Source organism: Dipodomys spectabilis, unplaced genomic scaffold, assembly GCF_019054845.1.
Source record: "Dipodomys spectabilis isolate Male_0828 unplaced genomic scaffold, ASM1905484v1 ptg000006l, whole genome shotgun sequence".
Classification (NCBI taxonomy): domain Eukaryota; kingdom Metazoa; phylum Chordata; class Mammalia; order Rodentia; family Heteromyidae; genus Dipodomys; species Dipodomys spectabilis.
In genome coordinates, this window is record NW_024870683.1 from 16,509,504 (window position 1) to 16,531,922 (window position 22,419).

Genomic DNA, 22,419 nt, shown 5'->3' on the forward strand with positions numbered 1-22,419 from the left:
AGAAGAACATAGTGAAAGCATCATACTTTCTAGTTTTAAAAATATATGAGCAGGGGCTGTGAAGGTGGCTCAGTGGTAGAGCGCTTACCTTGCATGCCTGAGGCCCTGGGTTCGATTCCTCAGCACCACATAAGCAAAAAGAAAAAATCCAGAAGTGGAGCTGTGGCTCAAGTGGTAGAGCGCTAGCCTTGAGCTGAAGAGCTGAGGGACAGCACCCAGGCCCAGAGTTCAGGCCCCACGACGGGACCCAAACAAAACAAAACAAACAAACTATATATATATATATATATATATATATATATATATATGAGCAAGCTACAGTAATCAAAACAGTAAACCCACATTAAAAGGGATGGAGTAAAACAGAGTCCAGAATAGACCAGAGAACCCATGCTTTCATGGAGAACAGATCTTTGACAAGTATTCCAAGAACACACAATGGGAAAGGATAGCTTCTTTGAGAAATAGTATTGGGAAAAGTGGACAGCCATTATCCCAAAGAATGATTTTTAAACTCTTAACACACACACACACACACACACACACACACACACACATCAATTAAAATGGATTAAAGACTTTAATGTGAGACCAGAGACAATAAAATTACTAGGAATAAGAAAGTATTAAATAAAATCAGACTGCCCCAGATCTCTCACCAAGAAGATAATTCTCCCTTGCAAATGAAAGCAAAAGACAGGACAATTATTCTCTAGGGAAGATAAAATAGTCATACTGTACTCTTCCCAAAATAAAAGAAGGAAAATCCAGAATTTTGTAAGACACTTACTAAGCTGAGGCAGTATTAATAGCTTAATTATATAAACTTATAATTCAATAAATTATATTCAACACAAAGGTGACAAACACTTAAAATTCTTCATTTCCTCATTTTTTATCTTTTTTTTTTTTTACTATATTATTGCTCTTGGGGGTATTTGTATCTAGTACCACTGTATAGTAGAAATAATTTGCAATGATATATTACTTTCTATCCTTTCTATCTCTTCAGTGTCTCTTTAATGACTTCACATTGGTACCATGACATTGTTTTATACTCATCAAAAATTCCTCCTTCCTTCCATTATTCCTTTCTTTTGTCTTTCTTTTCTTCCTCCCTTCTTCCATTCTTTCCCTCCCTTTCTCTTTTCCCTTGTCGTCATTCCTTTCCCTCCTTATTTCTTTCCTTCCATCTCTTTCCCCTCTCTTCTCTCCCTCCTTTCCTCCTTCCTTCCCCATCCTTTCTTTTTCCTTTCCCTCCTTCCTCTTCCTCTCCCTTCCTTTCCTTCCCTTCCCTCACTTCCTTTCTTTTTTCCTTCCTTCCTGTCTCCTTCTCACACTTTCTCCTTTTCTCTTCCCTTCGCTTCTCTCCCTCTTTTTTTCTTTCTCTTTCTTTCTTTCTTTCTTTCTTTCTTTCTTTCTTTCTTTCTTTCTTTCTTTCTTTCTTTCTTTCTTTCTTTCTTCCTTCCTTCCTTCCTTCCTTCCTTTCTTCCTTTCTTCCTATCTTTCTTTCTTTCTTTCTTTCTTTCTTTCTTTCTTTCTTTCTTTCTTTCTTTCTTCCCTCCCTCCTCCTTTTTTTTTCTTTCTGAGAGCTGTTTGTTAAACCTCTACCAGCACACCACAGCTTACAACTTTTAATGATCATAGAGATGAGTTTCAGTCTTGGTTCTTCAGCAAAGGATGCCCTTGTGAGTGTGCTGCCGTATTTCTTCTCTGTATCCTACTTTTCTCCTTGTTTACCATAGCACTCTTGCCCCTGGAGCCACTGGAAGTCACCAGGAAGAGCTAGGAACTGGGCAAAAGTCCTGCTCCCCCAGGTGAGCTCTGGGGAGCAGCTGAGTCTGCAGTTGTGGGGCTGCCAGGATAGGAGACTCCCCACAATAGGACCATCTCCTGCTCAGGGCCTTCGCAGCTCCTGACTGCCACACTGGCAGTCCCCTTGGCTGTCATGCGCTGGCTCAGCTCTCAGCTTCCTGTGTGTCAGGGCAAGAGGAGCAGGCACACAGCCATGGTAAATGTTTGCTGGAGATGGAGCAACCTGGCCTGCTTGCAGCTGCAGCTGTGCTTGCTGCCAGAGCCTCTCGTGGCTCAAAGTCAGCGAGTTCATTGGTGAATGGGAAGAATAGGCCCTGAAAAGGCCTGCCAAGGTGAGCCTTGCTCTGCTAGCCAAGCCAGGAATATGTGTGCTGCTTACCTGAGAACTGGTGGATAGGTCAAAGTGCAGGCTTAATCAAAGCCACAGTCATGATTCCCTGCCTGGAGCCATTTCTATTACTGAGATAAACTTGCCTCTCCACTGGAATAATGATGTCTACTCTTTCCTGAGCCAAATGTGGCAAATCAAAACCACTGCAGCCTCATCAGAGAGGTCAGCACTGCCAATCAATGCCAACCGCATTCCAACACATCACTTTCAATCTTCTCATCTACCCTCAGAGATGATCTCATTAACCCTGCCTTACAGATGAAAGAATAAGGGCTGGGGAAGGTATTTGGACAAGGTCCCTCAAAGAAAGTTCTTGATAGTCTTGGTTCCACCTCAAGTTCTTCAGGCTCCAAAGACAGTGTTCATCTGCACGGACCCCTGCTCAGCCCTCCATCTGGACAAATGCAGTTCACTAACATTAGCTCCTGTTTGCTGTCTACTCAACCCTCCTCCCCCACTTTGATGCATCCATATACAGAGTTAAGTTCCCTGTAGATATAAATCTTTTTTTTTTTTTTTTTTTTTTCGGTCGTGAGGCCTGAACTCTGGGCCTGGGCGCTGTCCATCAGCTCTTCAGCTCAAGTCTAGCGCTCTACCACTTGAGCCTCAGCCCCACTTCCGGCTTTTTCTGCTTATGTGGTGCTGTGGAATCGAACCCAGGGCCTCATGCATGCAAGGCAAGCACTCTACCACTAAGCCACCTTCCCAGCCCTAGATATAAATCTTAATACAAATGCAGACACAAATGGAGATGGTGATGGGTGTATGTAGTGATAGCTATGCACATCAATTTTAGACATTCACTCAAAGAGAGCTAGAGATAGATGATGATGATGATGATGATGGTGACAGACAGACAGATAGATTGACCGACTGATTGACCAATCGATCGATCAATAGATAGATAGATTATAGGACAGTCAGGAAACCAGAACACATGTCTGGTTGACTGTATTCCTGGAACATATCATAGCACCTGAGGCAGGGCAGGGTTTCAGAAAATACTGGTGGAATTAAACTGAATGGACTATCATTCCCCCAAATCAAAATGTTGGTGACTTCTACCAAATATCAGAATTGAGTCCAGAGCCTTCACATCAACATTGGGAGCTCTCCACCATCTGACTCCACCTGACCTTTCCAGTCTTAACTACAACCAGCCAACATACTAAGCTTACTTGACTTCTCCAGGTCTCTAAATCCCCCTTGAACTTTCTTACCTCTGTGTCATTGCAGTTGCTGCTCTTCTGTCTGAAGTGCCCTTTCCAGACTCATCTATCCCTTGTGAAATACCCCTGGCTCGTGTTAAATACCACTTGCTCTTTGAAGGATCCCTTTATAGCCTTGGTGAAAGGTGATGTTTCTTCTGAACCCTTTAGACCCTTGTTCCCTTCCCTTTATGGCCTCGGTGAAAGGTGATATTTCTTTCTTCTGAACCCTTTAGACCCTTGTTTCCTTCTATGGCCTAACTTTTCTCTCCCTAGGATTTTAATCATGGAAGTATTGCCTGGGCCTGGAATGCCCTTTTGTCTCTTCCCTTCCCTATGTTCATGATCCATTCTTCACCTCTCCAGCGAAACCTTCCCAGCTCCTCAGGACAAGTTCATCTCTCCTTCCTCAGTGCTCAGGAGCATATGAATATCTTCCATTAAAACATCATTCCTTGGGTTGGTAACCTCCTTCTCCTGACTGCCAAACCCCTAAAAGCATAGATAATATCTTCCTTTTTTTTTTTTCCAATCCTGGGGCTTGAACTCAGGATCTGGGCACTGTCCAGCTTCTTTTGCTCAAGGCTAGCACTCTACCACTTGAGCACAGTGCCACTTCTGGCTTTTCCTGTTTATATGGTACTGTGGAATGGAACCCAGGGCTTCATGCATGCTAGGCAAGCACTCTACAACTAAGCCACATTCCCAGCCCAGAGAATATCTTCTTAAGCTTTGCATTTATGGCTCCAGCCACAATGACAGTGGTGAACTATTGAGTAAAGTGACAGATGTGAACGACATTGTCCCTCTTTCAGAGTTCTCTGTATTCTTTCTCTGCCATTTCTAGCTTTATCTTGCCATCAACCTCCATATGATCACACGTGTCACCATTAGAAACAAACCTACCAACAACATCTAACTAGCACTCACTCAGAAGAGTCTGGAAAGACATCATCGTTTGTCTGATCTAGAGGCACAAAGCCTAAGACATTAGTTAAAATGAGGCTAAATTATTGCCACCAAATGAATCAGTGATCATGACTCATAGATAACTGAAGTCATCCCAGGGAAGCAATGCTAAGAACAATCAAATGAATGGAGCAAACAATCAAAGAGGAAGACAAAGGCCTTTCCAGAAGACAGAATTTAGGTCATCTTACTCCTACCTCTTGGGGCAGAGTATCTTTGACTCATTTCAGAGACCAGGCAATTAACACCAAAACAAGTTAACAAACTTAAGGTCACAAAACTGACCAATAATAAGTTTGTGGTTATTGTCTCTGGATGTCCATAGAAGAAATCTAACTTTAGACAAATAAGTCTTACACCTGTATCCTCATGTGTCTTGCTCTTGCATCTGTGTCTATACGCTGAGCCATCTCATCTTCTTGGAATTCCTTGCTTAATGTAACTTAATGAACACTTTGAAAAACCTTATTTAAATCCTCACCACCAAATTATTCTGAGGTTGACATCACCTTCTCTATTTTATAGATGAGGTGAATCATTAAAACTGTATAGTCATAAGGTGGTTGAACCAATATCAAATGCTTTGGGGTATTTCCTCTTTAAAAACTATCGCCACTTTCTATAATTTTTTCCAAGTCTTTCCATTTACTAACAAATAGGGCAATGTCATTCTTTCTGATGGAGGCATAGAATTCCATTGTGTATATATACCACATTTTCTTGATCCATTCATCTACTGAGGGGTATCTGGGTTGGTTCCATATCTTAGCTATGGTAAATAATGCTGCAGTAAACATAGTTGTGCTGATAGCTTTAGTATGGTCTTGTTTGTGATCATTTGGGTAAACGTCCAATTCTCTATGTTGAGTCTTTTGAGGAACCTCCATACACTTTCCAAAGTGGTTGAACAAGTTTACACTCCCACCAACAATGCAGTAGGGTTCCCTTCTGTCCACATCCCCTCCAGCATCTGTTGTTATTAGAGTTCTTGATTATAGCCATTCTAACTGGAGTTAGGTGTTTTAATTTGCATTTCTTTTATGGCTAGAGAGGTTGAGCATTTCTTCATGTGTTTATTGGCCATTCTTTTTTTTTTTTAATGTTTTTGTTTTTTTTTAATTGTTATTTATTTTTTATTGTGAAAATACTGTACAGAGGGGTTTACAATTACATGGCAAGATAATGAGTACATTTCTTATCAAGCATTGTAGCCTCCTCCTTTGTTTCCCCTTCCCATCCCTTCCCATCCTCCCCCTGCCTCTCCACCCAATCCTCCCTGGCCCCCCCTCCCCCACCAAAGTTGTAAAGTTCGTTTTCGACATAATGACTTGTACTTCTTATTGTTGCAATGGGTCCACCTGTATCCTTATTTATTGGCCATTCTTATTTCCTCTTCAGAAAAGTTTCTCTTTAAGTCTTTAGCCCACTTGTTTATTGGGCAGTTGTTTCTTTGAGGATTTGTTGTTGGGGGATTTAATTTTTTGAGTTCCAAGTATATTTCAGAAATGAGACCCTTGTCCATTGTATGGCTAGTGAAGATCTTCTCCCAATCCGTGGGCTTTCTATTGATCTTGCTAGTTACGTCCTTTACCATGCAGAATCTCTGCACCTTCATGCAATCCCATTTGTCCAACCTTTCTTTGATTTGTTGTGTTTCTGAGTCTCTATTAAGAAAATTTCAGCCTGTGCCAAGGAGACCTAGGGTTTCTCCTATTCTGTTCTGTAATGTTTTCAGGGTGTCTGCCCTGACTCTGAGGTCTTTGATCTATTTGGAGTTGATTCTGGTGCAGGGTGATACATAAGGATCTAGCTTTAGTTTTCTACAAGTTATTAACCAATTTTGCCAGCACCATTTACTGAAGAGGCTATCTTTCTTCCATTCTATTTTTTTTTAGCTCCCTTATCGAAGATTAGATGGCTATAAGTCTGTGGGTTCATTTCTGTGTTTTCAATTCTATTCCACTGGTCCAGAGGTCTGTTCTTGTGCCAGTACCAAGCTGTTTTGATTACTATGGCTTTGTAGTAGAGTTTGAAATTTAATATTGATATTCCTTCAACACTATCCTTTCTGATAAGGATTGTTTTTGCTATTCGGAGTCTTTTATTGTTCCATATGAATTTTTGGATTGCCTCTTGGAAAAAATTATATTAAGTGAAGTAAGCCAGGCCCAAAGAAAAGAAGAAAAGGTCAGATAAGATGATGTTAAGCGAAATGAACCCCAAGATAAGGACACAAGTGGTTTTTTCTATCTTGCTATTGTTTCTAACGTATTTATAAGGTACCGTGTGATTTTTTGTTGCTTTGTCTCTCCCCCACGGTATAACCCCTGTTTTCACTGTATTTAATGTTGGTATAATTTGGAGAGGGGAAGGGAAAGAACAAAATGTTTAAATAGGGATACAGGTTGACCCATTGCAACAATGAGATGTACAAGGTGCTATGTTGAAAAACAAGCTTTACAATTTAGGTGGGGAGAGGGGGGAGTGTAGTTGTGGAGATGGGAGAGAAGGGATGGTAGGGGAAAAACAAAGGAGGAGGCAACAATGCTTGATAAGAAATGTGCTCATTACCTTGCTCATGTAACTGTAGCCCCTCCTTTGTACAGTATTTTCACAATAAAAAATTTATTTAAAAAAAAACTATCTCTATCACCTTCTTCTGTGCTTCTACTCTAAAGCACAACTCAAGGACTCCTGGCTCCTCAAAATTCCTATGCACTACAATATAGCATTCTAGTCATGAGCATTGCTAATCAATTCCTCCTCTCAGAGGCTATAAGCTCTCCGCCTCTTGTGGGTGGGGCTTGTGTACCATTCTACGCTGTATCCACTCATTCAATATTTTCCCTGACAACCTCATTTCAAGTGTTCCAGGAAATCAGAGAATCCTAGGGTTTCTTTCAATACTTAAAGCCTCCAGCTATAATTAGATTACTTAAAATTACATGAAAACAGAAGACACTGAAAGTGCTTTACTGATATAAATGTACTAATTATTGCCAAAGGAAAGAATCTAGCTTTCAACAGTTGATAAAGGAGCCTGAGGCCCTGAGTTCAAGCCCCCCAGTACTGACATTGATTAATTAATTAATTAATTAATTACTTTTATGAAAATATACTGAAGGGCTATGGAAACCATAGCCCATACTAAGCTGGAGATCCAAGCTAATGGTTTTTCAACCTACATAACTTAATTTAGCTCAGTTCTTGACTAACATTCACCCTTCATAAATATTCATTTCATAGATGGATTGTTTGAGCTAATCCAGGAAAGTACTAACATGTGAAGAATAGATGAAAGACTATATGAGGAAATAAATAATAAATGACTTATTTTTAACTAACAGTTTTTGAGGGCTACTCATGATAATCTTTTAAACCAAACAAAATAATCCAGAAATGCCATTCTTGGCAAACTGTACAAACAAAGCACATTTCTCATGATCCCTATAATTTTGTTTTGACACCTATGACTACGGTAGCTACAATATCCACAATCATTTTTTTACAGTTATTTAAATGCACATTTCAGTTTTCCCACATCGTGGCAAAGTAATTTGGAAAATTAATCTCAGAAAATACCTGGTGGAATTTGCACATACACCAAGCATAATTATTATTGATATTAGCAGAGTTCTTCCTGCTTATGTGCATGTGCTATCACCAACTGTACACAACCCATGAAATTATTGAAGAAGTTGCTCTTGGTGTACTATGGATTCATCAGTAAATGTTCAGCTTCACAGAAGAAAAGCAAACTTCACTGCTCAGCAGTAGAAATACGCCATTTTGTTTTATTTATTTATTTGGGGGCAGAATCTGCAATGATAAATCTGTACCAAAAGAACATGGCATCCCTTTGCAATGAAGATTAATGTCATTGCAAAGAACCTCTGAGATTCATGAGATTAAAAATCCCACTGAAAAAGCTAGACAAACCAACAGGGGTGAGGGAATGTTAGTGGTAGGGAGAAGAAAGTAAATATACCCATATTTGCAGAAAGGTAGCATGTCAAACTTTACTCAGAGAGCCCAACCCCATGTGCTAGACAACAATGAACAGAGATTTGCACTTTGGGGATGAGAAATGCTTGACAAATGTATGAATATGCTGACTATATGTTTGTATGAGGAACATGAAAGACAAAGGATGTTTCTTTCCTTCTATCAGCTTGAATAACAAAATCAAGTAGAAGGAAGCAGAGACAGATTATTTGAAAATTTGGGCTTTCTATTAAATATAATAAACGTAGGCATTCATTCATTTAGTTCACCAACAACTGTTGAACCATTTCTCATATTTGGCATTTTATAAAGGGATTATGGGTAGCCACAGAGATAAATCCTTTCTCTCAAAGAGTATATAGTATATGGCACAAAACGGAACAGAAATGTGTTTTTGTAAATATTCAGGTTGTTGAAGCAAAGAAAATACAGTTAGATATATAAGGAATTGGAGGGAGGTTTTTCAGAGTCCAGAGTTTTTGGCAAGCTAAAGAAGTATTTTGGGGGCTGGGGGTTTAGCTCAGCAGAAGAGTGAATGCAGGGCCCTGAGTTCGGTCCTCAGCTCTGGAAAAAAAAAAAGCTATAAAAGAAGTATTTTTGAAATCAATAAGAAAGAATAAATTGGTATATTTGGTATTAGGCACAAAACCACAGTGTTGTATAATGCCAGACCTTGTTTAGCATATCATAACTCTCTCATTATGGGCAGTGGGAAAAGAGAGAAAGACATAAATAACTAAGGGCTTCAATTCTGTATGGATTAATATAGAGCCACTGAAAGACTTTAAGCAATGAAGTAACGTGGAGAAAACATGGCTTTCTCTGAAGATTCCATAGAGACTGGGTTTGCAGGGTTGATTCTAGAAAAAGGTACATGGTTGCCTTTGGTACAGTATGACTAAGGAACAAAATAATCACGTGAGGAATGATGAGCATGAACATGAGACAGATTCAACAAGGCTGAACATAAATCATTGATAGAATAGATCTATTGACAGATAATAGGATGCAGATTGTGTAAAAGTAGTCAAGAAGACCATACATGACAAGATAGTATCTTCATGTTTTAGGCAATGCTTTCCATTGGCTATAATTTGAATCTTGATCACTCTGAAAGTACTGTAAATCACTTAAAAACTTTTGTGAACATGCATTTATCTTATTTTAAAAATTGATAATTTACCTCCGATAACTTTATTTACTAATTTATTTATATACATTTATTAATATAGTCATTATTTGTAACTTGCAACTATTATTGGTTGCTATTAAGGAAAGGCTTATCATTAGTGATAATGTATACAAATGCATATTTTAACTGTATTTTTTTTGTCTTTTTTTTTTTTTGGTACTGGAGATCGAACCCAGGACATTGCACTTGCTAGGCAAGCCTTTGCCACTGAGCTACATCCCAGCCCTACATTTTTTTTTTGGTCCAGTCGTGGGGCCTGAGCGGTGGGCCTGGGTGCTGTCCCTCAGCTCTTCAGCTCAAGGCTAGCACTACCACTTGAACCACAGCGCCACTTCCGGCTTTTTTCTTTTTGCTTATGTGGTGCTGAGTAATCGAACCCAGGGCCTCATGCATGCAAGGCAAGCGCTCTACCACTGGGCCACGTTCCCAGCCCCAACCCTACATATTTTAAAAGATTTCCATGACTGGGTACCAATGACCCCTGCCTGTAATCTTAGCTTCTTAGGAAGTTAAAATCTGGGAATCATGGTAACAAAGTCATCATGGGCAGATGAATACACATACTTATCTTCATTTTATGAGCAAAAAGCCGTAAGTGGAGGTATGATTCAAATGGTAGAGTATCAGCCTTAAACAGAAAAAACAAGTGAGAATGAAAGGCCCTGAGTTTAAGCCCCAGTATTGGCACATACAGAGAAAGATCCCCATGATTATTATTTCTACACAACTTTTTTAGAACAAGGTCCATTATCTGTTTCTTCTACCCACAATGTCTATTTTTCTCTCAGAGGGAACTGTCCTAAGTAGACATAAGGTATGACATTAATATCAGGCTCCTCTTTTTTTTTGGTCGGTTGTGAGGCTCTAACTCTGGGCTTGGGCGCTGTCGCTCAGCTCTTCAACTCAAGGCGAGCACTCTACTGCTTGAGCCACAATACCACTTCTGGTTTTCTAATGGTTTTATTGGAGATAAGAGTCTCACAGACTTTCCTGCCTGGGCTGGCTTTGAACCGTGAGCCTCAGATCTCAGCCTCCCGAGTACTAAGTAGCTAGGATTACAGGCATGAGCCACCGGCGCCTGGCTCTCAGGCTCCTCTTTGTTCCTGAAGTCTACCATGGGCCATTTTCATTACTTCCAAACCACCCACTTTTTGTTATTTCCTTTATCTAAAACCTTTCACAACAGTAATCTTTTTAAAAAAATTCTGAATCATACTATGACTGCTTTGGATTCAGCAGGCATTTTTTCCTTAAGACAATACTGGTTTAAATATTATCCCTCCTCTTACTGCAATGCAATTTTGTCCACGATATTTACTCTATTGAACTTGACTTTGGTCTTCTGTAAAATGGGATAATGATGCACAGAGTTGTTGTAGAAATTGAACACATAATGCATGTAATGTTCTTTGCTCAATATTGGCACGTGGCAAGTTCTTACATTTGTGAGCTGATTGTATTTACTCTCCTCACCGCTGGATTCAAGCTTCTCCTTCCACTGTAGGTTGTATAAAGGTGATTTAAAAAAAAAATTTAACCAAGTCATTCTTCTGATTAAGCTTCAAGATAGATTTTTTTCATGCCTCTTCATCAAGTACAAGACCAAAATAGACATTTTGTAAGGCGTGCATGCAGTGCTCTTAATGGATAGCATGCATTTGTATTTCCAACCTTACCTCTATCACTCTTTAAAAGACCATTTGCTGAACAGTTGAACATAGCTATACCACTTTGCAAATACCACATTCCTTCTCTCCTGAGTGTTCAAATTTACTGTTCCCATGCACAAAATAGCTTCCTTTTTCTTTTACTATTCTCCCACTAACATATTGCAGCTCATCCTTCATTATTGAATTTCAGTGATGACGTCTCATAGTTAGGGACAGAGTTTATTATTTCTGCCACTGTATTCTCAAGGCTTATCTCTATTCCTTGGTCACAATACCCTACCTCCTCTGGCCTAGTCCACAGTAACCTCTACTATGATTATCTGAAAGTTTATATGGTATAATTACTTGAGATTTGCTCCTCTAGATGGCATATCCCTGAAGGAAGAGACAACAAATCACTTGATCTGTGGCCCCTAGACCTAGAAGAGCAGCATCACACCTAGTAGGGACTCAAGAAAGCCTTAGTATATTTCCCAGGTAACTGAATTTTCAGTGATTTATGTGTTCATATGCCTATGTCTCTCTCTTTGCAAGAAAAGGACTTTGGAGAATATTTGTCAATATCCCAAAGCTGTAAATTTAGGCCTCTGGTTTTATATTTGGAAGCCTTTTAGAACTGGCATTACGTTAGTGGAGAGGAAGCACTCCTAAGTTCTACTTTAAGCACAGCTATGTGATTAGAAAACACGTTGTGTAGTTGAAAGAACAAGGGTCCCGACAAACCTGCACTTGACTCTCAGGTTTGCTAATTTACAATTATGTGAGCAATCGCCTTATTTCTCTGAGTCTATTTCCCCTTCTGTAGAGATAACAACAAGCCTCATGGGTTGTTTTGGAATTTCAGTGACATAATATGTGTTAAACATGTAGTATATAGTACGCATTTAATAAATGATCAGCTACTTCCATAGTTCCTATTTTTGTCATCCTCAGACTGGATGAACATACTGCCGCACACCCATGAGCAAGATTATTTAAAATAATAATAATAATAAAATAAACAGAATAGCCAGCTGCTGATGTCTCACACCTATAATTCTATCTACTCAGGAGGCTGAGATTTGAGGATTGTGGTTTAAAGCCAGCCCAGGCAGGAAAGTCTATGAGATTCTTATCTCTAATTAACCACCAAAAAGCCTGAAGTGGAGCTGTAGCTCAAGAAGTAAAGTGTTAACCTGGAGCAAAAAGCTCAGAGACAATGCGCAGGTCCTGAGTGCAAGTCCCAGGACGAACACACACATACAAAAAAAAATCAATTAGGAAGTATTGGTGAGAATGTAGAGAAATTAGAGCCTCATTTATTGCTGATGAGAATGTAAAAAGTGCTGCCAATGTAGAAAGCAGTATACTATCTATTCAAAAAACCAGATTGTTGGGTACCTGTAGCTCATACCTGTAATCCTAGCTACTTAAGAGGCTGAAATCTGAAGATCACAATTTGAAGCCAAACTGGACAGGAAAGTCCATGAGACTCTAATCTCCAATTAACCACCAAAAGAAAACCAAAAGTGAAGCTGTGACTCAGAAGAGTATTAGGCTTGAACATAAAAGCTCAGAAAGAATACTAAGGCCCTGAGTTCAAGCCCCAGGAACAACACCAAAAAAAAAAATCCCACAGATTTACCAAATGTCCCAGCAATTACTCTTCTGGATAGATACCCAAAGCAATTGAAAGCAGAGAAACTTGAACAAATATATATATATATATATATATATATATATATATACATACACACACACATATATTCAAAGTAGCATTATTTGCCATAGCCAAAAAGGTGAAGCTTCCCAAATTAATGGGTAAGTGAATTGGTAAGATAAACAAAATAGGATTCATCCATACAGTGAGAATGTTACTCAACATTATAAAGTAAGGGAACACTGATACATGCTGAATATGAATGAAATGTAAAGATATTATTCTGAGTAAGATAAGCTAGAAGCAAGAGGACACACATATTCTATGACTTCACTAATCTAAGGTACCCAGAGTGGTGTAATTTATGAAGATAGAATTTTGAATGGTGGTTACCAGGGAAGGAAGAACAATGGAGAAGTCATTGCTTAATAAATAGGAAGTTTTAGTCTGGAGGATAAAAAAAAGTGGGGTTCTGAAGTATGATAGAGATGATTATACAACAATGTGAATATATTTGCTGACATCAAGCTGTACACTTAAAAAGCAATAATTAAATGATACATTTTGTGTTATGTATATTTAACCACCCCCCCCAAAAAAACCACTCAATGAACAAGATTTAATCAGATCTGTCAGAATAAATTAACAGCTGTAGCAAAACCAGCTATAGTTAAAACTCTAAAAGCTCTCTCAGAACACGTCGCAGAAGACACCATGTTTCTTCCACTCTAATCTGATTCCTTTATCCCAGAATGGTGCTGAGATACTGAAAGCCTTTATTTTCCATAGCCAAGTGAGCATGAACATGCATGCATGCATGCGTGCACGCACGTGCGCGCACACACACACACACACACACACACACACACACACACACACCACTCTTAAGAGTCTCTGGGGCCCATGGAGACACAACCTGGAAACAGAGCTTGCCAGGATTAGAGAGCCAGGGCCAGGCCATGTATCACTCACCCAGAAGACAGCCCTCCATGGAGAAAAAGAACCTCACAGTCCTCTAACAAAGAGGATAATAAATTCCGATTAGCCAAGGAAGCTCAGCTAGGCTCAGCCTCTGCGAGTAGGGACGAATTATCTGAAAGGTCATCCTGGAGACACTGAACAAAAGGCCTGGAGCAGCTGGGTCCCTTAATTTGAGGAAACACTGAAGCTTTTAAAGAAGCCAGAGGCAAGCTGGAGACATGGGAAAGTGGAGAAGCCTTATGAGCTCTGGGAGGATTTAATAGGAAGGGAAACACAAACCCCCACAGGAAGTGTTGGAACCCGGTAGCCATGGCTCTTCCAGACCAGATGAGGAGAGCTTCTGGAAAGAACTTCATTGCCCACAGAAGGCTGGGGTGGCCCAGTTTGGCACTGTAATAAAACAGAATGGCTCTGATCTCAGCAATTAAAACTTGAAAACCGCAAGCCCTGGGGAGAGAGAAGGCTGAGAGTAACAGCCTTCCATCCACCCCTGTTCATTCTTCTCCAGGCTGTATGCTGCTGCTGACACAGCCCAGTCTGTCTCCAGAAAATTCCAGGGGCCTCCCAGGAATCTAAAGCTAAGCCTCAGCCCGGTTGTCTCTTGCCTGGGTCCTATTGTCACAGCTCCAGAGGTTGGGAGAGGGAAAGTTCCATGGGAGGGCCAGGATCAAATTCCTTTGTCTCTCAATGAGCCAGAGATTGAAGGGTTGAGTCCTGAGTCATGGACGGTACTGGCCAGAAGAAGAAAGGAACTTATGTTGTCTAGCTAGTGTTTAATGAGGATTTTTCTCACTAACTTTAATCCCCACGACAACTTTGTTGTCTACCTTTTTGACAAAAGCAAATGTGAGAGCCATAATTCAAACTTAGCTCTAAAATTGTCTCCCCTCCGTGCCACCCCTAAGTAGCCTTTTACAAATACTAGCTTCCTATGTCTTGCAAGCTGATTCTAAATCATATGGTTAAGGCTCAGAGACATTTACTAGCTTGCCCAGATATCATCTTGTCGGTGAGCCACACAGCATTGGGACTGGAATTCATTTCTGACTGAGTCCAAATCTGATGTTCTTTCCTTCATGCTTCATATATCTTCAGTTAAAATAAAATAGTCCTATGACTTCTTGCCAATCGACAAATAGTTTGCCCCTTCAGTCTTAAAGCTTAAGCCCATTAAAGAGTAGCTCAGTAATTATGTTGCCCATTGTCCCTAGAAGCCAGAAGTCATAATTTACTGCAGAATGAGGTGATATGAAACAAAACAGACACATCTCCCAAGCCAAAGAGAGGCTGTCTGGATTGCACAGGCCTGATGACTTTTATTGAGAAGATGTGAAGCTTTCTTTTTTTTTTTTCTTTTAACAAAACATGATGGAGTGAGTGAGGTAGCAGTATATATGAACGCTAGTATGTGTTTAGTTCCTAATTTAGCAAGTAATTTCGTTCTAGTGGTGTTTTGTTGTTGTTGTTTGGTTGGTTGGTTGGTTGGTTGGTTGGTTTGAGGTGAGATAAAATCAAGTGGCCTTAAGAAATGGAAAGGTCCAATGACTTCTTGAAGAAAGTATGACATTACCCCAAACAATAAAAGCAACTCTCACTTCTACGATTCATATGATCCAGCAAATGCAAATATCTTTTTCCCCCTTCAGACTCAAATTCTGCAAGAATATTTATGTGAATAAGAATGTAGACTGATATAAATCAGATAAAGCTCTTATTCTCTTGAGAGGAGTGTGACCACTTGCAGGAATATACACATTGGGGAAATGGAAATACTTAGAATATTGCTTGTAACCTGGTGATTTCAATTGAAAAGACAGAGTCCATGCAAAACATTAGCTATGCCTAATGTGCAGGAAAGAGTTAAACCACAGTGGCTTGAGGGAGACCTCTCTGTTACAAAAGAGCAATCCTAAGGCCAGTCAGTTCCCAAGAGTTCCATCCTTGCAGTAAAGACTTGCACAGTAAAGGAAGCATAAAGAATGAGATTCTTTAGAAACCAATGGGAGAAAAATCTTTTTTGATGAAAGACTTGTGGTTTTAGACTTATATACATTGGACATCCTAAAAAAGAAATTCTCCCACCAACACTTATAAATGCAAGATAAGATAAACTAAGCTTCCTTTTAGATTCATTGTCAAGTTCACTTGTAAGTGAAATTCCATGGTCCAAGATGAAGCACAAAAACAAGTTTGCAGATATATGACTTATGATAAGTGTGGTCACTCTCAGTAGTACAGGGGCTTGGAATGTAGTACTCATATTGTTGTAGGAGATTAATCTTGTACTTACACTTTTAAGGAGAGAGCCAGAACTTTCCACTTGTATAAAACCAGGATTCATGAAGAATAATACAGACAATAAGATGATAAGCAAGAAATAATCTATCCTCAAAAAGAGGTGACAATTAAATTTGTCTTTCTTAATTAAGTGGCAATATTATTATCAATAATATTATCTCTCTGAAAATTATAACCACTAATATTTACTCATTTGTATCTAGTTCTCTACTTTGTACTACCCATAGGACCTCTAAACTACAATGTTACACAAAATAGAGTCTGGACTTCTAACATACCTGGAACTTTTGGAGAAAGGCAGTATCATCACCCTTAGGGGAAAATATTGTCAGTCAAAAATGAGCATTAATTTCCATAGTAAAAACTCATTCAAGATGAATTCTCATAGCAAAACTAAGAATGGTAGAATTAAGACCTAAAGAATTATGGTAATTAAACAATTTCTTAAAGATTATATAAGTATGTTGAAACTTTAAAGGCATAAAGAACTGCAGAAATGAGATCTTTTTATAAAAGACAGATACTTTTAATAGAATGAGGTAGAACTAGAAATGAAAACTATAGTCATTGAAATAAAAAAAAATCAATTGATATTTTATACTAAAGAGAGACTGTATGAACCAAATGATAAAGTTCAGGTCATAAATGGAAACAATTTGACATAATAGAAAGAACTTGGGCCACAGAGCCAGACAGTCTGGACAGAATCACACAGAAGGGATGCCACATCAAGTTAGAAGCTAGGCGTCACAACTTAGAAAAGACTTACTAGGTGCTTGATACCATCATAAACATATTATACATTTTATTCCATTTGATCCTAACAATAATTTTAGGAACTAGAATCTAGTCACTCTATTTCACCAGTCCAGAAGAAAAGAGAGGGTTGGGAAGGAAATTACCTTCCTCTCATTACAACAACAATTGAAGGATCTGAAAAATCAAATCCTGATCTGCTTTATCCCAAACTCTACTTTCTTAACCACTAAGTTTTATTGCCTGCCCCCATTAGACTAAAATTCGATTTTAATCAACTGTGTAAATTTACATGTCCTGAACACACGAAAAAGAATACTTCATTCCTATCCTGAAGACGTAATAGGGCCTTTCACAAATACATTTTACAGTTCTCGCCTAAGAGTAATGACAGCATTTGACCTATAACTCAAACAGCTAGGCCTGTGGATTGGAAGGATTGAAGTGTTATAATGGGAGGAATCTGATGTCGGGATAAGCAAGTCCTTAAGTTCTCTGGGTTTGAGAGTCCCAGACAGATGCTTGTGATGAGATCTGTTATGGAACAATCCCAAACGTCAGTAAAATGCTAGAGGTTTGGGGTGATCTTGAAAGTCAAAGGTAAATGGAGCTGGGAAGTTGGCTTAGTGGTACAGTGCTTGCCTTGCATTCATGAGGCCCTGGGTTCGATTCCTCAGGACCACATAAACAGAAAAACCAGGAAGTGGCACCATGGCTCAAAGTGGTAGAGTGCTAGTCTTGATCTAAAGAGCTGAGGGACATTGTCCAAGCCCAGAATGCAGGCCCCATGACCAAAAAAAAAAAAAAAGTCAAGGTAAAATATCAGATAGAATTTAGTAGCTAGAAACTTAGAGAAATTTGGAATTATGGAATTACAATTCTGTGCTTCCATAGAGAGATCTGCTCCCTTCTTTCATTTTTTTCCAACAGAGGCCGAAGAGCCCGTCTTCTCAGATGAAGCCTGGAAAGTAGAGATAACTTTTCCTCTGATTAGGACAGAGACAGAAATGGTGAGAAAATCATTGCTCCATGTTATATTTCAAGCTGATAATCCTTTGTTAACACCTTGTGTAGGTAACTGCAGTGCTGAGGTGGTTATACAAATACTAAAGCTCACTGGAAGTGTTTCCAAGAGTAAATATTTCATATTCCATGGCTCTTTTCTTTAAAAAAAAAAACTCCAATGTAAACAGTTACTAAGTATTTCTAAGATGGAATCTCCAATTGCTTGAAACCTTGCAAAACATGATTACAATAGGTAGCTTAAGTATAATGCATTTGAACCAAAGAAAAACTTAACAAATATATAGTGGCTCATGGTTTTCATGACTTTTGGATGTGATCTTGGATAAACAGCAAGCACTGAAATGTTTATGCTTACAGTGATTACAGGAATATAGTTTTAAAGACTTTTTCTCAAAAGATGCTCACAGTCTTCTGGTGTTAATCCCATTAGCCTTAATTTACACATAAGAAAACTGAGGCAAGAGTAGTTAATTTCCTGAAATCAAATAACTCATTGAGTGATTGGCAAATTCCAAATTCAGAGTTTTCTGATTGCAAGTCCTATGAATGTTCCATTATCTCTTGGTATCCGTTAGGTAGCTGACTTGAAGAAAGTGTGGTTGAAATGAATATAAGATGGTCATCTTTATCAAAGATAAATGTAAGTTATTACCTGAATTTATGCAAAAAAATCCACTCAAATAAAGCTTAAGGGAATGTTCCAGAATTTCATTAGAAAAAGATTCGGGAAGAATGGTTAGCAGGAAGAGCAGCATAAATACATGGGACATGAACACAAACACTGACACTTGGTAAAATATCAGGAAGACAGATGACTCTTGGAATATTTTACTCCATTTTGAAGTTCATGCTTTAAAAGGATGATCTAAGGAATACATGATATTCTCCAAAGAGCAAACAAGATGGTTGAGTGTCAAAATATCATTGAGAATTAATGAAATAACTCAACATACTTAGCAGAGACTACATGACATGAATTCAAGATATTCTGACATCATGCAGTATAAAAATCTTTGGACTTTTAGGGGAAAAAAAGAACTATATTCTTTTGTAATACTGTGTAATACAGGAATGATATATGTCTGAATTTGCATTCCCAGTCCCACTATTTCTAGACAGGTGACCTGGAATAAAATAGATAACCTCATTTGGGTACTGGTGGATCACACCTGTAATCTTAGTTACTCAGGTGGCTGAGATCTGAGAGTTGTGTTTTGAAGCCATCTGGGGTAGACAAACCCAAGAGACTCTTATCTCCAACTAACCAAAAATGGCGAAGTGAATGTGTGGCTCAAACTCTGAAAGGAAAAATAAAACAGGAGGCCCTTAGGTGGGGGTGTGGGAGAAGAACTAACCTCTCTGTGCCTCGGTGTTTTTAATCAGTAAAAATAAACTAATAATGGTACTCCCTTGGAAGATTGAGGACCAAATGAGTTCATAAAATTCATAAATTTAATATAAGCTATTGTTATAACAGAGCAGAAATCTCAGTAAATATTACATCTTGTTACTATTACCCTTTATCCAATTAAAGGAATCATGAGCTGCCCAGGAGGAGAATCTATCATGGACTGTTCCCTATTTCTTAAGCTTTTGGGAATCTACACTCAGCTCAGAAAACCCCTTCAAGTCAGTGCCAGTGGCTCATGCCTATAATCCTAGCTACTCAGTAGGCTGAGATCTGAGGATTGCGTTCAAAGCCAGCCGAGTTAGGAAAGGCCGTGAGACTCTTATCTCCATTAAACCACTAGAAAACCGGAAGTGGCCTGTGGCGCACGTGATGGAGCGCTAGTCTTTAGCTGAAGAGCTGAGGGACAGTGCCCGGGGCCAGAATCCAAGCCCCACAACTAAAAAGCAAAACCAAAAACCAAAAAACCTTCATTTGTATGAAGGTCTCTTCATGTCTGATATATTTGCACTGAAATCCAAATCATCTTGGAGAATAGAAACACCTTAAAAACACAGGTCCCAATATTAGTCACCTCCGTTTACTAGCTGTGTCCTCTAGAATAGTTTCCTTCATATCTCAGAGTCTTAGAGGCCTCCTCTGCAAAATGCCTTGATGACTGAGAAAATACCTGTGGCTGTTCCCAGTATCATGCCTGGTGCAAGGTCAAATTCTTAGGAAATGATCTTTCTTCCATAACTCCAGAAGAAAAGAATGTGGTACTTCCAGACCATAGTCATTCCGTCAAACTGGTCTTGAGTATCATGATGCCATGAATACAGATGAATTCCCTCCAGAATTCATCCCTTCAGAATACCCTTCCTCTAGAAAATGCTCATGATCTGAAAGAAGAGACAGTGAGGAGTTAAAATTACATCCTGGAAGTATGTGGTGACCTCAGTAAGGTCATGGAGGATTAGAGCTAGACAACAATCACATGACAGTGACTGGGGAAGTGAGGGGAAGTTGGAGGTAAGGAAATGTCTAATATAAAAAGTTTTTTTTTTTTTAAGAAAAGAAAAGAAATTAAGGTGGAGGAGAGATAAAACAAAATGGGAGAGGGAGACCCTGCCCTATCAGTTATATGTGTAAGTACATTTCGAGGAAGTATATTTATAACTAGGAATAAGAACTAGAGTAGAGAAAGTAACTCAAAGTTAGCATGGCCAGGGCTATCATCTAAGCTGTGTGGAAAACCCTGGTACTGCTGATGGACAGGGGTGTAGATACCTGGTTTCCATCTCTGCATCTCAACAAAGGGACAGTTCCAGAAGTTCTTATTCTACTCATGCAGACCCTAGTCACATCCAATGGGGAGAGACATTATTCAGAGCCCTGCAGTCACCATAAGGACAACAGGAACCCCCCAAATCTTCTCCTTTGGAGTGGAAGACCCCAATGAAACACTGACAAACCACACAAAATGTTTCTTGCCTCGTTTTTGTGTGTGTGTGTGTGGTTGTTGTTTTGTTTTGTTTTGTTTTTCCTTGGGAACTGGCACATTTTGCATTGAGGTTTGCACAAAAGCAAAACAGCTCCAGTGTCAAATGGAAATCCAGCAGGCTCTTCCCAAGATGTAGTGTTCCTTTTGTACAAGCTGCCGACTTGGGCGAAGGGGCCCAGGACATAATGCCTGTGCCTCTTGGGAAGCACATTCAGACAATAGTCTGTGTGTGAAAAGGGGAACAGATTAACCAGGACCAGGGCATCTCCCAATTGCTTTTCTTAAAGAAAGACTCTATTGCCAGGAAGCAAAGCACACACAAAAACAATACCTAAGCTAACAGAACACTGGCTTTAATATACTCAGAAATAACAGAACACGGGCAGTCTACAACTTTCCAAATCCCCTCAAAAATCCTTTGCGAGAGCAGAGATGGTTTGTCAAATCTATACTCTTTGTTTAATACATTTGTTCTTTTGTTTGATCAAGGGGGGGGGGGGAGCCGTCTACCTCATTATATTAGGGGAACTGCATTCATTCTTTTGTGCTTCTTTTTCTTCTTCTAATCTTTATTAAAATCAAAAGAAGAGCCACTCTAATCCTAGGAATGATAATTTATTTCTCAACCTACAAAGTCCAGGCTCTTCGCTATTATTTTTAAAACAAATCAATGCAATGATTTTAATTAAAAAATGAAACAGGGTGAACTGAAAAAAAAATAAACAGGCATTTGTTAGCTCAACGGGCCAAACTTGTTTACAATTAATGGGCAATAGAGCTCCTGGTGGTTTAAAATAAAAAGAAAGGATTTAAGAGCACCAGAATGTTTCACTGTAGTTGGTAAATTCTCTGGACTTTCCTTTGAGTCTTTAGAGAGGGGAAAACACATCTAGAAGTCTCCTAATGAAATGTCCTGACCCTGGGAAATTTTATGCTTCAAATGTGCTGTTCCCCACCCCCAAACCCCCTCTCTGCCAGCCGCCTCCTTGGCTAGAAGATTCAGTGGGTTCTATTTTCGCTGGGGTTATTCATCTCAGATAGCAGAGTAGGTTTGGTTTTCTCACAAGGAGAAAAAAAAGGCTCTGTGTTAAGGAGACAAGCTTTGGCCTGCCCATTGGTGGGTGGGGCTGGTGAAGGCTGCTGCTGATCTTTATAAAGGAAGGCTCAGGTTTCTCAAGCTGTAGAGGAAACCACTTGTAATATAGGAGGTGGGCTCCCCACACACACATACTCGCCCTTCCCAAGAACCACTGAGAAAGGGGGTGGGGAGAGAGGTAATTTCCTGAAGGGAAACTTAGTGGAAATGGAACTTGAATATTTCAATGCATTCAGTGTGTATTTGTTTATTGAGAAGCTACTGAATTCCAGCAATGGTGCTTAGAGGTTGGATTTGAAGAGATAATCTTTCAGCTAGTTGATCATGGCTCAGCTGTCACCCGGCAACCCCTCTGAGGCAGACCTTGAGAGAGAGGAGTCACTAAATTCATGGTTCAGTAGGAGAAGGGAAAACTGTGCTGTAGGCAGTGGCAGAAGAACCCTCCTTGGGGGTCACCTCCACCTCTGTACTGGCACAGAAAC